The 18,819-nt window shown below is 43.0% G+C and overlaps 1 non-coding gene across 1 annotated transcript; it reads right to left on the bottom strand.

Annotated features, from left to right (window-relative positions):
• Positions 1-12,021: 12,021 nt before the first annotated feature.
• trnar-ucu (transfer RNA arginine (anticodon UCU)) lies at positions 12,022-12,113 on the bottom strand. Its single transcript is given in 2 exon segments — positions 12,022-12,057; positions 12,077-12,113. It is a non-coding gene; the product is annotated as a tRNA-Arg (tRNA).
• Between the last annotated feature and the right edge of the window lie 6,706 nt (positions 12,114-18,819).

Raw genomic sequence — 18,819 nt, 5'->3', positions numbered from 1 at the left:
ACATTTTAAGCCGAATGGCCTATTTAAGCACATCGGGAATCAATAATGCTAATGTTAATAAACTTGTCACATGAACACATTAAGAGGTAGCGTTCAGTTGCTGAAGAAACGCGGAGCTGTTTCCGATCTCAGTATAGTGTCTTGTTTAAATTTCCCATCAGCAAATACTCTCTTTCTAATCAATTAGAAAAAAATGCGCAAAATTCAGCTCTGCCAAATATAGAACAGGGATTTTGCCAGGGAAACCAGTTCGTGTCAAAAAAATTTCCTTTCTGTTAACCTCAAAGTTATAAATCTGTTTCCCAGATTCTTCCTCGTGCTTCCACAAAATCGAAATTCTGGTACGGATAATTTATTTATGAAGCTTTTTGTTTAAAAAATTGCATCTGGAATCAGTGATGTGCTTGATAATTCAAGTTAGTCAATGATTCTCTCAAATAATTAATCACAGCATTGTTCAGCAAGCAGACTGAACATGAAATATTAGTGCCATGTTCTTGAGTGATTGTGTGGAGATTCAATGAGTAATTTTGAATCACAGAATTATTCAGTTACAGAGTAGGTCATTCAACCCTTTGGGTCAACACGATTCCCCGAATATGCTTTCTGATTTTGTGTCATTTCCCTGACTTCTCCCGCTGTAATTTTCCCTATAAAATAATATTTTAATGCCCTTCACTGGAAAAGCCCAAACCACAGATCCATAAAAAAAATCAAATTCTAACTATGTCGTTGTGTGAAGTTTATTTCTTGCATCACATTGTCTTCTTTTGCATTTTATTTTAATTCTCCACTCTTCCTCTCAAAGCTTTTCCGAGTGGGAACACTTTCTCACCATCAATTCTGTACTGTACCCACATGATTTTGAAAAATCGTTTTGAATTTCCTGTCCGCCTTCTCCAATTTAACGTCATGGCTGAAATGTTTAACTGCCGGAGACTGTGGTTTCAATGTGATTTCTCTAAACCTGCCAGTTTTCCCTTCGTTCCTGTTCTTCCGATTGTACTCAACTCCATCTTGAATCCATCTCGTGAGCCATTTTGCTTTCTGCTTCACTTCATGCTGATTAGTTAACTCTAATAAATACAGGGATGAATTAAGGCAGTGTTTCTAATTTTCAATACTGTCCACAGTCCCTCTCCCTTGTAACTCGACGAGATTCAGCTCGGAATGTTCACACTATGCTTGTTACTGTAGGAAACTATGCAGCTGACGCTAACACAAAGTAATAAACAGTCTTATTTAGACCTTTAGGCCAACATTGGGTATTTCTGACACTCCCAGTGTTAGTAAGCCTCCGGGTCCAGCCAGTATGGTTCCAGGCCGTGGTTTGTGTCTGCACCAACACTTCACATCATACTGCACATGTCCGCTTAACAGGTGATTGACAGCGGCTCCTGTCCAATAAGATTAGGGGGCGGAAAGTTTAATCCACCAAACGCAGAGCGAACGAGGATGAGGCGAGTGCCAGCGTAGACAGGTAAGGGAGATATTCACTCGGTCCTTATTACTAACAAGCCAGACTGGAAATGAGCTACTTATCACAAAGGTTGTCTCTTTCATGGGGCAGACGGGGGCGTCCAGTACAATACGTGCACAAGGTAAGACGGAAACATTTTATTAATCTCCCGGCAGAAGTGTGAAATCATGGAGACACTGGACGATTCTATACTAGTTCCCCCACCCCAAATGTCCCCAGCATTTATATATCGGAATAGCAGGCGGACATTTGGGCCTTCAAGTCTGTCTTTCCCTTCGATATAATGATTGATAGTCATCATACTCAATGCCCTGCTCCAGCTTTCACAGCAGCGCATTGTAACCACGACATTCATATTGATACAGGTTAATAAAAATGCCCAGTTGTGACCAGTCCACAAAAGCAGGACAAATCCAACCCTTAGTCCAGTCAATCAATGCTCAACCATCAGCAAAGTGATGGCAGTGAGTAATAACTGTGCTTTCAGGTTGTACTCAGTCAACAATAAGCAGCTCTCTAATACTGTGTGTTCCATCAGAGGCACTTAGCTTTTGTCCACATAACATAAATAGTCCAAAATAGATAAAATACTGCACTCACAAGGCAAGGTGAGACTGACTGCCCTTGAAATTAAGGGTGCATCCGAATGACAAAGTCATTGAAGAGCTTTTGCAAAACTGGAGTCAGTTGGAATCAAAGGAAACATTGTTACAACGAGGACGTGGAATCCCTCGTTAATTAATAGCAAACATTCGGAAAACCTCTCCTCAAATCGTAATCTATTCCAACACTTAAAGAAAAACAACTTTTTATTTCAATCTATTGCGAATAGTAAACAAACAATCAACAAACTAAATATTCTTTTCTTTAACTGAAAGCAATCTATTAACATGCTGTTTCAATAACACATTTGTTAAACATTACATCAACTTCATGTCAAGTCGACACAGTTTGTATGTGCTCCGCTGTTTCCAACTTCTATCTGCTCATCTCAATTGTTTCAACTTCTTTCATTTTTACAGAGTACGTTTTGCAGAAAAAGGTACCTTTTGATAGAGAGTGCTTTCTAATTTCTTAGAGAGGGAAGTGTGAGATGGGCAGGTAACTCTCCAGCAATAGCTCTCACTCTAGTTTTCAAAATATTGGTTTATATACACTTCAACGACACATTAATTTGTATAAATTGATTAGATTCCAGATGCCAAAGAAAAACAAAAATTGAAAATTTATTAGCTTCTGGGACCCTGGACATAATTTAATGTAATTGGTTAAAGGGGAGTTGTTGTCGAAACAGCAAGAAAAAAATCAGGTTTTCACCGAGAAGTGTTACCTATATCTATTTTGGAACAGCCGGTCCCCCAGCCTTTTCATTCAGGGAGCAAAGCATGTAGTCTTAATTTCCTTCAACATTCAGAAAATACACTATTTTAAAGAGAACATGCGTGCTTTCAACAATGTAACTCTCTCCACTTAGTGTAATCATCCAGCCCAAATGCTTGCAATTTCTGAATGTCAATCATCCCAAGCCCAGCACATCACTGCAGGGGTTTTGCAGGTTGTTGTCTCAGTCCCAATCTTTCTGAGCTGTTTCAATGTCTATTGTTCAATCAAAAAATAAGCGTTGGTTATTTGACTCACAGAAACATGGAATTCCTGAGACGGGCAAATTTACCCAACAAGTTCACACCTGCCTTCCAAAAACTATCCCGCCCAGAATAATCCCCCAACCTCCTTCAGTAACCCTGCATTTCCCATCGCTAAGTATCTAACCCAGACTTCGTTGGATAATTTAGCAATTGCAAATCTTCCTAACCTGCACATCTTTGGGCCGTGGAATGGAAACAATACAAACATGTGGAGGTTGTGCAAACTCCACACGAAATATCACCCAAGGCTGCAGTTGAAGCAAGGGTCCTGACCCTGTGAGAAAATAGTGGTAACTATTGCGCCAAATCCACACCTGACTGCATATTATTATTTAGCACCATTTGTGACTTCTCAGTCACACAAGCAATTCCTGTCCGGACAATGTGGAGAAAATCAGGCACTTCTCTGATGTTTGAAGAATTTATTTTGAATGAATTAGCTGCTGTAGAACAGGAGGAAACTGGAACACATTTAGTTTCTTCTGGAATATTAACTTCATCGGAAATAAGACACAATGGGCATCAGTCAATCATCAGTTAAGAAACAGTTAAACTCCTTGGTACAGCTCCACAGTAAGCTGGAATGGAAACCAAAACTTCTAGTTGAGACTTTGGCACACGATGAAGCACAGTAAAAACCAGGCACTTACTTCACTTATGAACTTGCTTTTGTTTCAGTAGTTTGGATTTCACATCAAATCTCTTCCCACACCAGTGCAGATGAACAGCCTCTCCACACAGTGAGATGGCGGGTGCACAGTGAGTCTAATTAACCACTTGAATCCAGGCCCATTTTGAGAGCAACTGACGTTTCTCATTCGTGTCAACACGTTGATGGGTCAACAGATCCTCAGAGATTTTAAGGCGCTTCCCACTTCCATGGCATTTAAAAAAAAATTCCTGTGTGGAAATGCTGTTGTTCAAACAGTGTGGTGGATCAAGTGAATTCTATACCACACTCGAACAGACGAATGACCTCGACCTCCTCTGACTGCGTTTATGTTCTGACAAGGCAGTTTATCTGTTGAATCCCAGTCCACACGTACAGACACAGTTTCTCCACACTGTGAATGATGCTTTTCCCTTCCACGTTCAAAAGCGAATCATATTCAAGCAACAATCAATTGGACAACATCATCAGATGCTGAAATGATATTTGGTTTTAAGCCTTTGCATTGTAAATCTTCTTCTTCTAATGCCCGGGAAATTTATTGATAAAGGAAAAAGAGAAGCATTTTGAAGTCCAGAAAAAAATACAATAAGATGCAAGAGCAGAAGTCAGCAATTCAACCTATACAGTCTGGTCTCACTACTCAGTGAGATTACGGCTGATCTGATAATCGACGGATGCAGTTTCCTGCAATATCAGCTATCCTTCGAATCCCTTGCTGATTAAAATCTGTTTGTCACAGCGTTCAAATGACTTTCTTGTAGGGACACCAATAAGATGCAAACCAGGAAGGTTAAGTGGGGATATGAAATTATCGAATCGGCCAGGGCTGAAGATAATCCGAAGAGGGTCTACAAGTACATATCTGGCAAGAGAACAATTCGAGAAATAGTACCATAAAGATTAAAGAGGTTTTCATTGCGTTTGAGCTCAGCAGATGGAAGAGCCATTAAACGAATTTTTCACGTCAGTTTTTACTGTGGAGAAAGCAAGACCGAATGTTCACTCTCCATGTATGAAGAGGACGATTCCTTTTCTTCAACTATTTGACCAATCATCAAAGAAATTGACATCAGGTGATATTTCTAGCGGCTGGATTGCATTCGACTCTGTGTTGCTTCATGCAACAAAGCGTTTACGTGTTCCCAGGACTCGATTGTAATATAACGAGGAGAGACTGTGTAGGCTTTGATTTGTCGGACTGCAGCATCGGAGGTCGAAGGATGACTTTATAGAGATTCATAAAATCATGAGTGTTCTCGATAAGGTGAACAGCAAAGGTCTTTTCTTCCTTGGATACGGGAGTCCAGAACCCATAAGATTTACACGGAATGACAAGATAACCTTTTCACACAGAGGATGGTTTCTATATGGAATCAACTGCTGGAGCAATTGGTACGTCGCCATAGTGTTACATTATTAGAAAGAAATTTGGACATTTAGATGAAGAAGAATGATTAGAGGGATACAGACCAAATGCAAGCAAGATGGAATAGTTCAGTTTGAGATATGTTGCAGAAGACTGCAGAAATCATGGAAATACAAACTGATGAATATTTCATATAACAGGAAAATAATTGCTGAAGGTCTCAGAAAATGTTCAAAGGCGGATAAATCTCCAGACCTTGTCATGAACATTCCTTTTTGGAAGAAAATTCTCATCGAAAGAAAGCTATGCTGTGAAGAGAAGACGCAATTACACATGCCGTCCTTCCTGGACGACTAGTGGTTATGATGCAGCGCTTTCACCGCTGTGGTTTGGGTTCATTTCTTGGTCAGGGAATCAGGAATTCTTGTTCCTGATAAGGGCAACAACAAAACTAGAGCTTATTTGACAGGAATCGCATTTCAAACACGTTCGCATGTGCCTTGCAATATTGTACAGGGCCGCAAGGTGGCTCACTAGTTATCACTGCTGTCTCACAGCGCCATAGATATGATTTGCCGACAACTGAGTCGACTGTCAGTATGGTGCATTATTCATGCGCAAATGAAGAGAAAAAGGCTAAGGAATTGTTCTGTGAGGGTTAAATCCTGGAGGATTGGTGTGCATTTGTTGCATCGAATAGCCAGTTTCTGAACTGTAGGCATTCTATGATCCCTTACTGTGTTGTTTTAGCACATCTTCAGACAGGGGAAAATAGTGAGGAAAAACACTTCCCAGTCAGAGATTGATCCAAAGTGCGACAACCAACGGATTCACTTTTGACTGAACTAGCTCCCATTCTCCCTGCATTGGTAATGGCAGTATCCAGCATTAGAGCGGGTTTTCATGTGTTGCATTGGACCAAGCATCCTTTCTATACTGGGATATAAAGAGATAATAAAAACCATGGATTCCGATGACTGGAATGAAAAGACGTCAGGAAGAATGGACAGCGTTTACTTGGAAACAAGGAAATGGAAAGGAAGCCAACGATGTAGTGAGAGATAATGCCAATTGAAAAGACAAGGCGGGGTTTCATGGGTTGGTGGAAAAGACGAATAGATCATATGGCGTGACACCAAGTAAAACTGAGTTGTGTCCATAGAGAAGGTTTCCAGGCGATGTGAATTTGGTGAGAGTAAACAGGAGCGAAATTCCCTCATTCGGATGGATCTATGTCTAGAGTTTAGAACTTCAAAACCAGCGATGAATGATAAAGAGAAGTTTGGAGCACGTTTTCCTTTTCCCTCTACAGCTATTGAACTCGAAAATGATTACATTTTCGCAGGAAAAATTATTCAGAAGCTGATTTTAAAATATTTGGAAAGACGCGTGCAGACACACAAGGAGTCAATTTCACCGGGACAGTGAGTCTGGGCGGCCAGGATGGGTACGCGTTACGTGCACACTCTCTAATTGGTTAACGTTAATTGGAAAGAAACCTCATAACACCTGCAACTGAGTACGACTAAGTATAGAATGAGCTGGTTGCGATGAAAGGTTGAGCAGCTTGTTCTACATGAACTTTTATAATTTGTAAAATAACTGAGCTGTTTGTGTTAGATCAGCATTTAAGGGAAGCCGATTAGTTCAGTCCGCTACATAACTGGTTTATGATATAAAGTGATGCCAACAGTGTGTGATTAATTGTCGCAATGTCTCAGCATACCCTCAGGATCCTGATCTCCCAACTCAGCTAATATTTTCAACGATGGCGATAATCAGATTGAAACTATACTATCGTGAGTTGGAACTGACCTGCCGGTGTAATGCACCGTTTTTCTTTTATCTGTTGCATTTGAAAATTTGGCTGCATCACAGGGAAGGGAGTGAGTCCATTTGCTGCTCACTCATCTTCCGCAAAAATATACAGTGACTAGACGCGAAAAATATTCTTGTTTGAATTCTGTAATCTTCATACCAGTACTTAAGAACATCTTTGACATTTTGATTCCAGTTTTCCCGATATCAGTCAAACTGTCCAATGAGATAAATCCAGTACTTTGTGAATTGTTTTAATGGCCTGTGCGAGTTTGCAGCAATATCAGTAATATGAAACAAGCTAAATATCCTTTCCAGAATTTAACACAGCGCAGAATAAATGCTATTTTACTCAACGTTCTTTTGCAACTTGTACATATACACACACATATATACACACACACATATATATGCATGTGCACATATATTTATATGTATTGTATACTTTGTATATATACACGCATATCTGTGTGTGTGTATGTGTGTGAGTGTGTGTGTGTGAATTCAGAACATTAGAAATGGATGGTCGGCCATTTGAATGACCTTCCTGTAGAATGTAAGAGCTTGGAGTTTACAGTAATGTCCCTGACATTTGAATCTGCGGGAAGTGCACCCAACTCCATCTCCTTGGCAACTGCATTAGGAAACTGGAGCTGGACATTGCATCTTTCGGGAGTCTGAGGGGAAAAGAGAGGAGTGATATGGAGGCAGTTACAATTCAGGTCCAAGAATAAGGTCGATGGGATACAGTCGGGAGACGTAAAGGGAGCAGGCAGCCAGTGCAGGCAGCCGCTATGGCTGTGCCCCTTAGTAACAAGCATACCGTATTTGTTACTTTATGGGGGGATGACTTACTAGGGGTAAGCCATGGGGTACAGGTCTCTGGTACAGTGTTTGTCCCTGTTGATCAGAAGGGTAGGGTAGAGGGGAGGAGAGCAATAGTTACTGGGGACTAAATAGTGAGGGGGACAGATTGCAGTTTCTGTGGGTACAGGGCAGGCTCATGATTGATGTGATCCCTTCAAGTTACCAGGGGTGGTGATGTCTCACATCGTGTTTTCAGGATCCTTCAGTGGGAAGGGGAGCAGCCCGAGGTCATGGTTCACATATGCACCAACAACATAGGTCAGAAAATTGATGTGGATGTATGGCAGAAATTCAGGGATCCAGGGTGACATCTTCGATCGAGATCAAACAGAGTTGTTCTCTTTGATTTGTTACACATGCCACGTCGAAGTGAGGGAAAGAATAGGGAGAGAGCAGGAGAACACGTGTTTGTAAGGATGGTACAAGTGATAGGGATCCGGATATATGGATAGTTGTGGCTCATTCTGGAGTCAGTTGGACCTCTACAAACAGGATGGTCTTCACCTGAACCTGAACCTGAAGGGTACCAATATCTTGAGGTGTATTTTCTAACGCTATTGAGAAGGGTTTAAACGAATTCAGCAGTGGAGTGCGAACCTGAATTTTAGCTGCAGTGTGCAGGAAGTTGTGAGTGGTGAGGTCTTAAATAGGTTTTCGTGTTCGCGAGTGTATACTGGGAAGAAAGAAGGTTATTTGAAGTGTGTCTACTTCACTGCCTGGAACATCTGAGATAAAGCAGGTGTCATGGGTTGTTACCTGGGACTTCAATGTTGTGGCCATTTCAGAGACATGAATGGAGTACTGAAAGGAATGGTTATTCCTGGCATCTCAGTTTCGAGTTTTCAGTAAGAACAGGAAAGTGGTTACAGAGGGGGAGATATGACGTTATTCGTCAAAGACAGTACTATGGTAGCAGAAAGGATATTTGGTGTGGACTCTACTGAATCTGCTGAACTAGAATGGCCTGAGATTAAAGTCACGAAAGTAGAGGGCACCACCAAAATGTTCTAGAGATATGGAGGAAAAGATTGCAAAGTGTCGTGAGCGGCACAGTGGCACAGTGGTTAGCACTGCTGCCTCACAGCACCAGAGCGGTTCAATTTCCGCCTCAGGCGACTGACTGTGTGAGTTTGCACGTTCTCCCGTGTCTGCGTGGGTTTCCTCCGGGTGCTCCGGTTTCCTCCCACAGTCACAAATATGTGCAGGATCAGGTGAATTGGCCACACTAAATTGCCCGTAGTGTTAGGTTATGGGTAAATGTATGGGTGGGTTTCACTTCGGCGGGTCGGTGTGGATTTGTTGGGCCGAAGGGCCTGTTTCCACACTGTAATCTAATCTAATCTAAATCTAACTGATTCTGGATAGGAAAGAAAGTAACAGGGTAGTTGTAGTGGGGAACTTTAACTTTCCAAATATTATTGTTTGATTACCTCTTTTTGGTCAGTCTTTGTCCATGTGTGCAGGAGGGTTACGTGACGCAGCATGTAGACAGGCCAACAAGAATCAAAACTTCATTGGATTTGGTACTACGTAATGAAGCAAGTCAGCTGTTCGATTTGGAGGTTTGAAGAGCTCCTGCATGTCCTTGATAAGTATGTGTGCGTCATGCAGGGAATGTGAGGTCGAGACTGTGAGCCATTTTACTGAAAAAGTTGAATTTCTTGTCAAGAAGGAGAAGGAGGTGCATGTAGACATGAGCTATGAAGGCTTAAATAGGACACTTGAAAATTAAATGCTAACCAGGACGGTCCAAAAGAGAGAGCTACTTTGAGCGAAGAGGGGACATGAGAAGTCTTTAGCTGGCATAAAATACAGAGACATGGGATTGACGGTGATTCAGCGGTTTAGTTCTGTAATTGGCGAGCTGAAAGAACACAGAGTGTGGTAGTTGATGGGATATATTCATCCTGGAGTTCAGTTCCTCATGGTGTACCACAAGGTTCCTTTTTGGGTCCACTGCTGTTTGTCACTTTTATAAATGATCTGGGTTAGGGTCATGAATGATGAGTGAATTCGTTGAATACACTAAGCTCGATGGAATTATCAACAGTGCCAAAGTCTGCTGCGGGTTACAGAGGGACATGGATAATCTGCAGATCTGAGCTCAGAGGTGGCAAATGGAGGTTCATATGGAACAATGTGAGATGATTTACTTTGGAACGAGCAACAAGAATAAAGAGTTCTGGGCTAATTGTAATATTCTTGGAAGTTTAGATGAGCAGAGAGGTCTCGGTGCCTATGTACATAAAATTATGAAAGTTAACATCCACGTTGATCGATTTGCTTCCAAGGAGCACAGCGTGTTAGATTTTATTGGGAGACGGATTGGGTTTCATGGCCAAATGATCCCTTTGCAGCTCCAGAAATTTCTCTGCTGTGGCCAAACGTGTAGAGTTGCGTGCAGTTCTGATCGCCACATTATTGGACGGATGTGAAAGCATTGGAAAGGGTACAGATGAGATTTCCTAGGATGTTGCCTTCTATGATGGGAAGGTGTAACGAGGAAACGCTGAGGGACTTGAGGCTGTTTTTGATAGAGATGAGAATTTTGAGAGGTGAATAAATAGAGGCATAAAGGATGATCAGAGGTTGACGTAAGGTGGATAGTGAAGGCCTTTTTCTTCAAATGGTGGTAGTTGGCACAAGGGCACATCGATGTAATTTGAGGGTGATAGATGCCGAGGCAGATTATTTTCTCAGAGAGTAGTGAGGGTGCTGAACGTCTTACCTTCAACAGTCGTAGACTCACCAACCTTCAGGGCAATTAAATGATCATTGGATAAACTTACAGCTTATAATGGTAAAATGCTGTTCAGATGGACTTCAGATTGGTATCATAGGTGGGTGCAACATTAGGGCCAACGGTACGTTTTTGCAGTGTAATATTCTGGGTTTGAACTGTTCTTAAGCTTGAAGTTGCAATCGTCTCTGTTCACTATCAGTAAAACAAAGACCTGGCGAGAATCGAATGCGTAACTTTGGTAGCTCATGTTCTGCCGTCCTGTCATGCAAGTACAGGAAACTAACAATTGCACCACTGGACCTGTTATCTAATTATGACGAATGGCTCCTGAACTTACCACTGGGACCCTCAACCCAATTACTCTTCTTTTTCTGTGGATCTGACATGAAACACAGTGCATAGGAGGTTATACTGTTAATGGATCATCGATTATGAAGCATCAGGTTCATGAAAATGACATAGAAAAATGTGGCGAAAATCGGCTTTATTGAATACTGCGTACGAATACCATGGTTTCCTGCGTTGATCACAGGCAATGTTATGTCGCCACTGTACTGGGATTTTCCTTCTATCGGCTTCAATTCGTCTGAAAATTCGATTCACTGATATTTCACCAACGTCCTTTGGCATGTTCATATGACACATCGACCCACACTGCACACAACGTCAACAATGTTCAGCATACTGCATCCACGAGCACGTGGCATGGTTTTTATAAACAGTGAAGACTGGATAATGTTATGCAAGGGCAAATTGAAATTCAGTTTAATTAGTAAAGTCGCAAGCATACAGAGTAAGACTCAAAATGTCAGAAATTCACGTTCATTACCTTGGCCAGAATTCCTGACCAGCAAAGGAGAAATCTGCCGCTGAATCTAAGTAATCTAATCTCATCCCCAGCATCCATGCAATTGCTTGCTCCATGTGTCCACTTGGAAACCTATGTGAAGGCACATTCAGCCTGAAGGAGAACTTGTGAGAATCCTCCACTGTCTGATCTAAAGCTGAAACAAGAGCTGTCTATTCTAGCTGGGAGGGAATCGAATTGGAGGTGAGACCAAAATATTACTTGGTGTTTAATTCATATTGTCCTCATTGTGATTGTTTAAAAACCTGGGCCAGAAATAGCACAGACACAAAGGAACAGAAGGAGGCAATTCTTAACACCGATCCTGCGCCGCCACGTCATTCGATATCATCATGGCTGACACAACAATTTTAAGTCTTTTTCCAGCCTATCCACATCATCGTGTTGCCTACTGGCTAACAGATATTTATCGATCTCTATCATAAATAGACATCGAAAATGTAAATCTGTGAGAGGAAAATGTTCCGTTTCGAGACAGTGGGTTTCTGCATGAATATTGTTGGGTTTTCAGATGACAGCCGAGTCTGGTCTGACCACCTTCCAAACAATAAACTAAAACTCGACTCCGATGGGAGTCGAACCTACAACCTTTGAATCGCAACCTGAACAAAGGCATAGAAGTCCAACGCGCTTTCCATTGCGCCACAGAGCCACACGAGGGAACCACTTTAAGCATGCAACTTTGTCTTTGACCCATTGTATTCAGGACACCCATCTCGCGTCTGTCTGCCTTCGTCACACTTTCCAGTACCTGGTCCTTTTCCACGTGTGCTCTGGCTCTTCCCGTGTTCGGCTACAGACTGCTGAAACGTTCTCATGACACTTAGTTTTACCACATGTTCAGATAATGATTTCCAGATAAACAACACGCTATAGGTGAAAGCATGCTTCCCAAATCTCCTCAAAATATCTTGTCTCCCGTCTTTCATTTATGTCACTCTATTTCTTCCCAATATAGGCTTATCTTTGTCATACATATCTATCCTCTTCATAAAATGTGCACGTTAATTGGTTTCTCACTCAGCCTTCGTTGCGCTTAGATAAACAACCCCAGCCTAGCTCGTCTACGTTCACAATGGGAGAGCTGCAGCCCTTGCCATTCTTTTCATCTCCTGTGAACTTCTCCTCCTGCAATCAGACGCTTCCAGCAGTCTGGCGATTACAACGGAAAAGCAAACTTCTCTGAAGAAAAGCCAAAAGGTCTGAACAAAATCAGCAGCTCTTGTCCATCTCTGATGAGAAAGGAAAGTTAACGATTCGAGTCCAATGATCTGTCTTCGGAGAGATTGATGGGCGAGTGGGTGAAGAATGCGGAAGAGGGCGGACGGTATCTAAAATGATATAACTCGATTTTGGTTCCTAAAGTTTGCATGGTCTCTCGGTAGAAAACGAGTTGCTAATCTTCCAGCTTGTATTGTGCCTAGAAGGAGCACTGCAGCAGACAAGAGACTGAAATCGTTGCCTGGGAACACAGTGTCTAGATTAGAGTGGTGCTGGAAAAGCACAGCAGTTCAGGCAGCATCCGAATAGCAGTAAATTCGACGTTACGGGCAACAGCCCTTCATCAGGAATACAGGCAGAGAGCCTAAAGAGTGGAGAGATCGTAGAGAGAAGAGGACAACATCTTCAAGGCAGACATCCTTGGAAGACGATTCGCAGTAGGGTTAGAATCAATAGGTTAAAATAATGACTGCAGATGCTGGAAACCAGAGTCTAGATTAGAGTGGTGCTGGAAAAGCTCAGAAGTTCAGGCAGCATTTGAGGAGCAGTAAAATCGACGTTTCGGGCAACAGTGCTTCATCAGGAACACAGGCAGAGAGCCTGAAGGGTGGGAACAGTGTAATGTTGAAGTTACAGGAGACTGGAAGATCGGGATAGTTTTTTGTTGATTCTGGACCGACCGTAAGTGATCTCAGCATTGTCACCGACTCTGTTTTCCTCTCTCCATTGTACAGGGATGACATTCTGAGCAGGAAATACAGTTGTATCGATTAAATAAAGTGCAGACAAATCTCTGGAAGATGTGACTGGAAGCTTCCACAATGAGGAGAGATATTGGAAGCCAGCAGGGAATGTAGCTTACAACATAGAACGTTACAATTCAATACAGGCACTTCGGACCTCGCTGTTGCAGGGACCTGTAAAGATAATGTGATGTCCATTGTAATGGAAAATTAACGTGTATTTTGAAACCAATAAAAGCACAGGGAAACAAAGTAACTACGTGACTTTGCAGAGGCAAGAATTGCAGACAGACCGAAAAACAAATGTAAAGTTAAATCGAACTAACAGCAGACTTACAAGGAAAGTAAAATACCATATCAACAGTCAAGGAATGAGAAAAAAACAACTCCGTATCTGGAAAGGAACTCGAATGTTTCAGGTCGCTGACATTGAGGTGTTGATAAGAAGAAGCGAATTCTAATATCAATGGAAAATGTATTATATGTGGAAGGTGCGCCAGATATATTTTTGGTAGATACAGGGACAACATATTCAGTCCTTAAATTAAGGCAGTTCAGAGAGTCGACGCAATGGATGCATCAGGAGTTGTGACACGAGAAAGATTAACTTCACCCCTATTGTGTGAAACCAGTAATGGTGAAACATTCCAATTCTCATTTCTGAACTCGGAATTCTGTCCTTTAACTCTGATGGTTCGCGATCTCATAGAGAGACTGGAATCGGATTAGCGCAGTACCCCGACAGGATTCTAGGTAATAAAAAAGACTTGCCAGCGCAGGCTGTACAATACGACTCATGACGCATGATGCATGTCTATGAGTGGCGATTAAGCCGGAGAGCCATAAGTTCCGTGAGCGATTCGCTCGCCCAGGAAGCAAGTAACCATATAAATCCCATTAACACCGATTGCTGGGGATATGCTGCACTGCACAGCACACATACACCATGATGGCCCTTACAAATCATATGAGAAGGATTGTTTGAGGAGATTACTTTAACCAAATCAGTTATTATTGTGCGAATTTAATTAAAATGATCACAGATGTGCAGTCAGTGTAAACTTATCCAAAGTATCTGTGACGGCAAGTAGACCCTATCTTTTTTGATGTGGAACGCTCATTTCCTCAAGTACCATTGGTGAAGGCATCCAGCGACAGGTGGCAGGATTTGGGACCATGGCTGCTACAGGCACAAAAAAACGAAAGATTGTTTCTTCAGGGACGATGTGTGTATCTGCTTCAATGCAGATATAAGGACATACATGAAGAAATTAAATTGGCTAACACAGGCAGATAGGGCAGTCCAGATAACCCCCGCCAAAAGGGTAGCCTGACGTCTAGCTTATGGTAGATGTCTCGGAACCAAGATTAAGAATGGTCCCTACTGTGTGCAGGGCAAAAGGCAAACGTGGTATAGGGTTCATACGAAGCTGTGAACCCATAGGAATAACCTTGAACTCTGAGTATCGTCCTTGCAGAGCCCGAGGCTGTAAAAGGAATTACTCCAGACTTTGAATCCCTTCTGAAGACTGGAATGATAATCCCCTGTGGATAATCACCGGTGGGAGCCCATATTTTTCTGGTCAAAAAGGCAAACATTCCAGGTGAATCGGGGAAATGGAGGTTTGTTCACGACCTGCAGGTAGTCAATTATGCTGTTGTTCCGCCCGCCCCAAATGTTCCTAACCCTTATACTATATTAGCTCAAATTCCACCGGACAGTAAATGGTTCTCTGCTGTGGTTTACGCAAATGTATTCGTTAGCATACCGGTACACCCAGAAAGTCACTTCTGGCTCAGTTTTCCATTCAAAGGCAAATCATGTACATTCACGCAACTTTGTCAAGATTACTGTGAGTCCCCCACCATAATTAATGAGGCTCTTTGCAGGAGTCTGGAGACTCTTGTTTTAACACCGGGGTCAGCGCTTCCGCAGTATGTAGACGAATGCTTAATAGCAGCACCAACAGAGGAACAATGTGGGAAAGACACACTTGCGTTGCTCTGCCATCTAGCCAGGAATGTGCACAAAGCTAGTTTCGCAAAACTACAATTTGTGCAACAACAGGTGAAGTTCTTAGGTCACTTCTTATCTGAACAAGGGAAGGCCATTGGTCAAGACAGTTCAATCAATCAAGCAAATTCCCAAGCCTCACACAAAGAAGCAATTGCTATCCTTTTTGGTCATGCGCTCCTACTGTAGAATTTTTATCCCACATTACACAACACTTGAGCCCCCCCCCCCCATTTCCCATGGCTAAGAGTTGCAGAACCAGAGACCGTTGCAGTTGAATTGAAAATGGTGCTCCAAATTTCACCTACACTGGGGATTCCGAATTCAAACAAGCCTTTTGTAAAAACGGTAGATGAGAAGCGTGGCTGCATGACACCTGTGCTGATGCAGGATACTGTGAGAAAATTGAGGTAGGTAGCTTACACTTCGGCTAAACTTGTACCCCGTAGCGGCAGGATTGCCGAAATGCCTGCGAGTCGTGGCTGCAGATGGAAACGTTTGTTGTCGCGGCCAGGGACACTGTCGGCTGTGGTGAATTAACCCTACTGGTCCCACATGCATGCTTACTCTTTTCCAAGCAAAACATAGCACACATGTTGGCACCACGTTGGCTCAGATACAATACTGCGCTATTGGAGATGCCTAACATTACAATAAAGAGATGCAACGTCCTTCATGCTGCTAGCCTGCTCCCCACAGAAGGTGACCGAGACTCACATGACTGTGTCGCTGTAACTAATGAAATTTTCAGCCCAAGTCCAGACGTGCAGGATTTAAAAATTCAGAATCAGGATATGGTGTTTTTTTGTGGATGGGTCAGGATTCAGGAGCAAACAGACAGGTCAGAATTGTGTTTGGTATGCTGTAGTAACTACTCACGTGGTATTCAAAACGGAATCACTCTCTTCTCATCTGTCAGCTCAAGCAGCAGAGCAGATTCTCTTGACTGAGGCATGTAAATTGGCTGAGAGAAGGATAGTGAATATTTACATTGACAGCAGATATGCATTCGCGGTTGTACATAATTTTGGAACCCTGTGGAAACACAGAGGCTTCTTGACCGACACTGAAAAACCCAACATACAACGTGGCCTGTTTCTGACTCCTGGAAGCAGTCCTTTCGCCTAAATCAATCGCTGTCTGTAAATGTTTCGCCCACACGAAAAATAATGATTCCCTTTCTTAAGACAATGCGAATGCAAACTCAGCCGTAAGGACAGCAGCCCAGCAGCCACCAAGTGATCAGTTGACATGTGTATGTCAAATATTTGGAATGCAAAGCAGACTTATGGGAGTTACAGTCGCAGGCCACGCCGGAAGAGAAGTGTGAATTGACAACGGCAGGGGCAGAATGAGTGAATGGGTGAGGTGTGGCCCCATTGGTAAACCCTGGTAAAAACAATAACTGCAGATGCTGGAATCCAGATTCTGGATCAGTGGTGCTGGAAGAGCACGGCAATTCAGGCAGCATCCGAGGAGCTTCGAAATCGTAGAGAGAGGAGGAAAACTTCTTCAAGGCAGGCATCCTTGCAAAGCTCCTCGGATGATGCCTGAATTGCTGTGCTCTTCCAGCACCACTGATCCAGAATCCATTCGTAAACCCGGTCTACTGCGATCATTATTCTCATTCTAGACCAAATAACACAGTGAGGACCATGTGTCAAAAGGGGGGGATGTATGACAGTATTTCGGCGCACTGGTACACTAAGGGCTTTACTGATTACTCCTGAAAATATTGTGAATTATATGTTATCTGTGCCACTAATAATGAGGGGAGGGGAATACAGATGAGACAGGCAGAACATCCCCAATCCCAAAGACTCTTTGAACATTAACACATGTATTTTTTTGAACTAATACCCAGCGAAGGGAAAAGGCATTGTCTGGTAACAGTTGACATGATTTCCAAATGGGTGGAACCGCTCCCCACGTCTAAACAGGATGCCATTGCAGGAGCAAAGACTTTGCTAACTGAAATAATTCCGAAATGGGGAATTCCTGAATGGCTTAGCAGCGACAATGTGACACTAATTGTCAATATTGCCCTAGAGTAGATCAGTGAGACAACACTGTGCCTACCACCCAGCCAGCGGTGGCAGTGGAAAGAGAAATGCTACCTTAAAAGATAAATTGACAAACGTTGTGAGGACAAAGGCACTTCCAATTGTGCTAAAGCATATGAGATCTAGAAGGAGAGGAATAGCCAATCTTGGCCCGTTAGAGATTTTGTTGGGTAAGTCGCCCAATTCAGGAATTGGTCGCAGACCTACGGTAAGACCGATAACAGACCACTACGAGGATGAGATTACATTAGATTACTTGCAAATTGGAAACAGGCCCTTCGGCCCAAGAAGTCCACTCCGACCCTCCGAAGAGCAACCCACCCAGAACCTCTCCCCTACATTTACCCCACACCTAACACTACGGGCAATTTAGCATAGCCAATTCACCTAATCTGCACATTTTTGGACTGTGAGAGGAAACCCAATCAGACATGGGGAGAATGTGTAAAATCCACACAGACAGTTGCCTGAGGCGGGAATTGAATCCAGGTCTCCTGGCGCTGTGAGGCAGCAGTGCTAACCACTGCGCCACCGGGCAACCGTCTGCACTTCTGTCTCAAATACAAAATCAAGTAAAGGCAGCACTACCCAAATCAGCAGAAGGAAAGATGCACGACCAAGAACCTGGAGATGGATCGTGGTGAAAGACTTCAGGAGGAAACGCGGGAAGGTGAAGAGGTGGGAGGGACCGTTTGAACTGCTCCTTCCAACACAGTCAGCTTTTAAGTTCGCCCAAAGAGCCACGTTGATACACGCCAGTCATTGCAAACATGTAGCTGGACTTCAAGACACATCGGACAACACCGGAACCAAATAAGTGCAAGTAATGATGAGAAGACTCATACAAATATGAGGCTACCCTCGCAGAACGATCCGTGAAGGCAGGGGCGTCTGGGATACATCCGCAGACGGTAGTCTTAACCAAGCATGCTAAGTTGACCATCACATGTGACCCATGGCCGTTTAGAAACCAGTACGACTATAAATGGGACAATAAATATTTATGCAGGGATCCTTATGGTCCCAGTGACTGGCACTCAGTAGAAGCAACCACGGCTGCAGGGACACCTGACATTGGATATAAGTATTATATTATCAAGGAAGGAGGTGCCATGGCACGGGCAATAATAACCAAGACTCAGAAGAGGGATGAGGAAACCTGGTGGTATGGAATAGACCGAACCTTCTCCGATATATATGGTGAATATAGTGGTACAGCCCTTTCCCCCCGCGAAATACATTCCACGAAATAGTAGCACCAGGGCACGGCAACCATCCAAACCAAATAATGGACCAAACACCAAGCAGAGCAGAGCG

The sequence above is a fragment of the Chiloscyllium plagiosum genome, unplaced genomic scaffold (assembly GCF_037043375.1).
Source record: "Chiloscyllium plagiosum isolate Xiang-an unplaced genomic scaffold, Cpla_swu_hap1 HiC_scaffold_36, whole genome shotgun sequence".
Lineage (NCBI taxonomy): Eukaryota > Metazoa > Chordata > Chondrichthyes > Orectolobiformes > Hemiscylliidae > Chiloscyllium > Chiloscyllium plagiosum.
The sequence above is the reverse complement of the archived record's forward strand: the minus strand, read 5'-3'. Positions and strand labels throughout refer to the sequence as shown.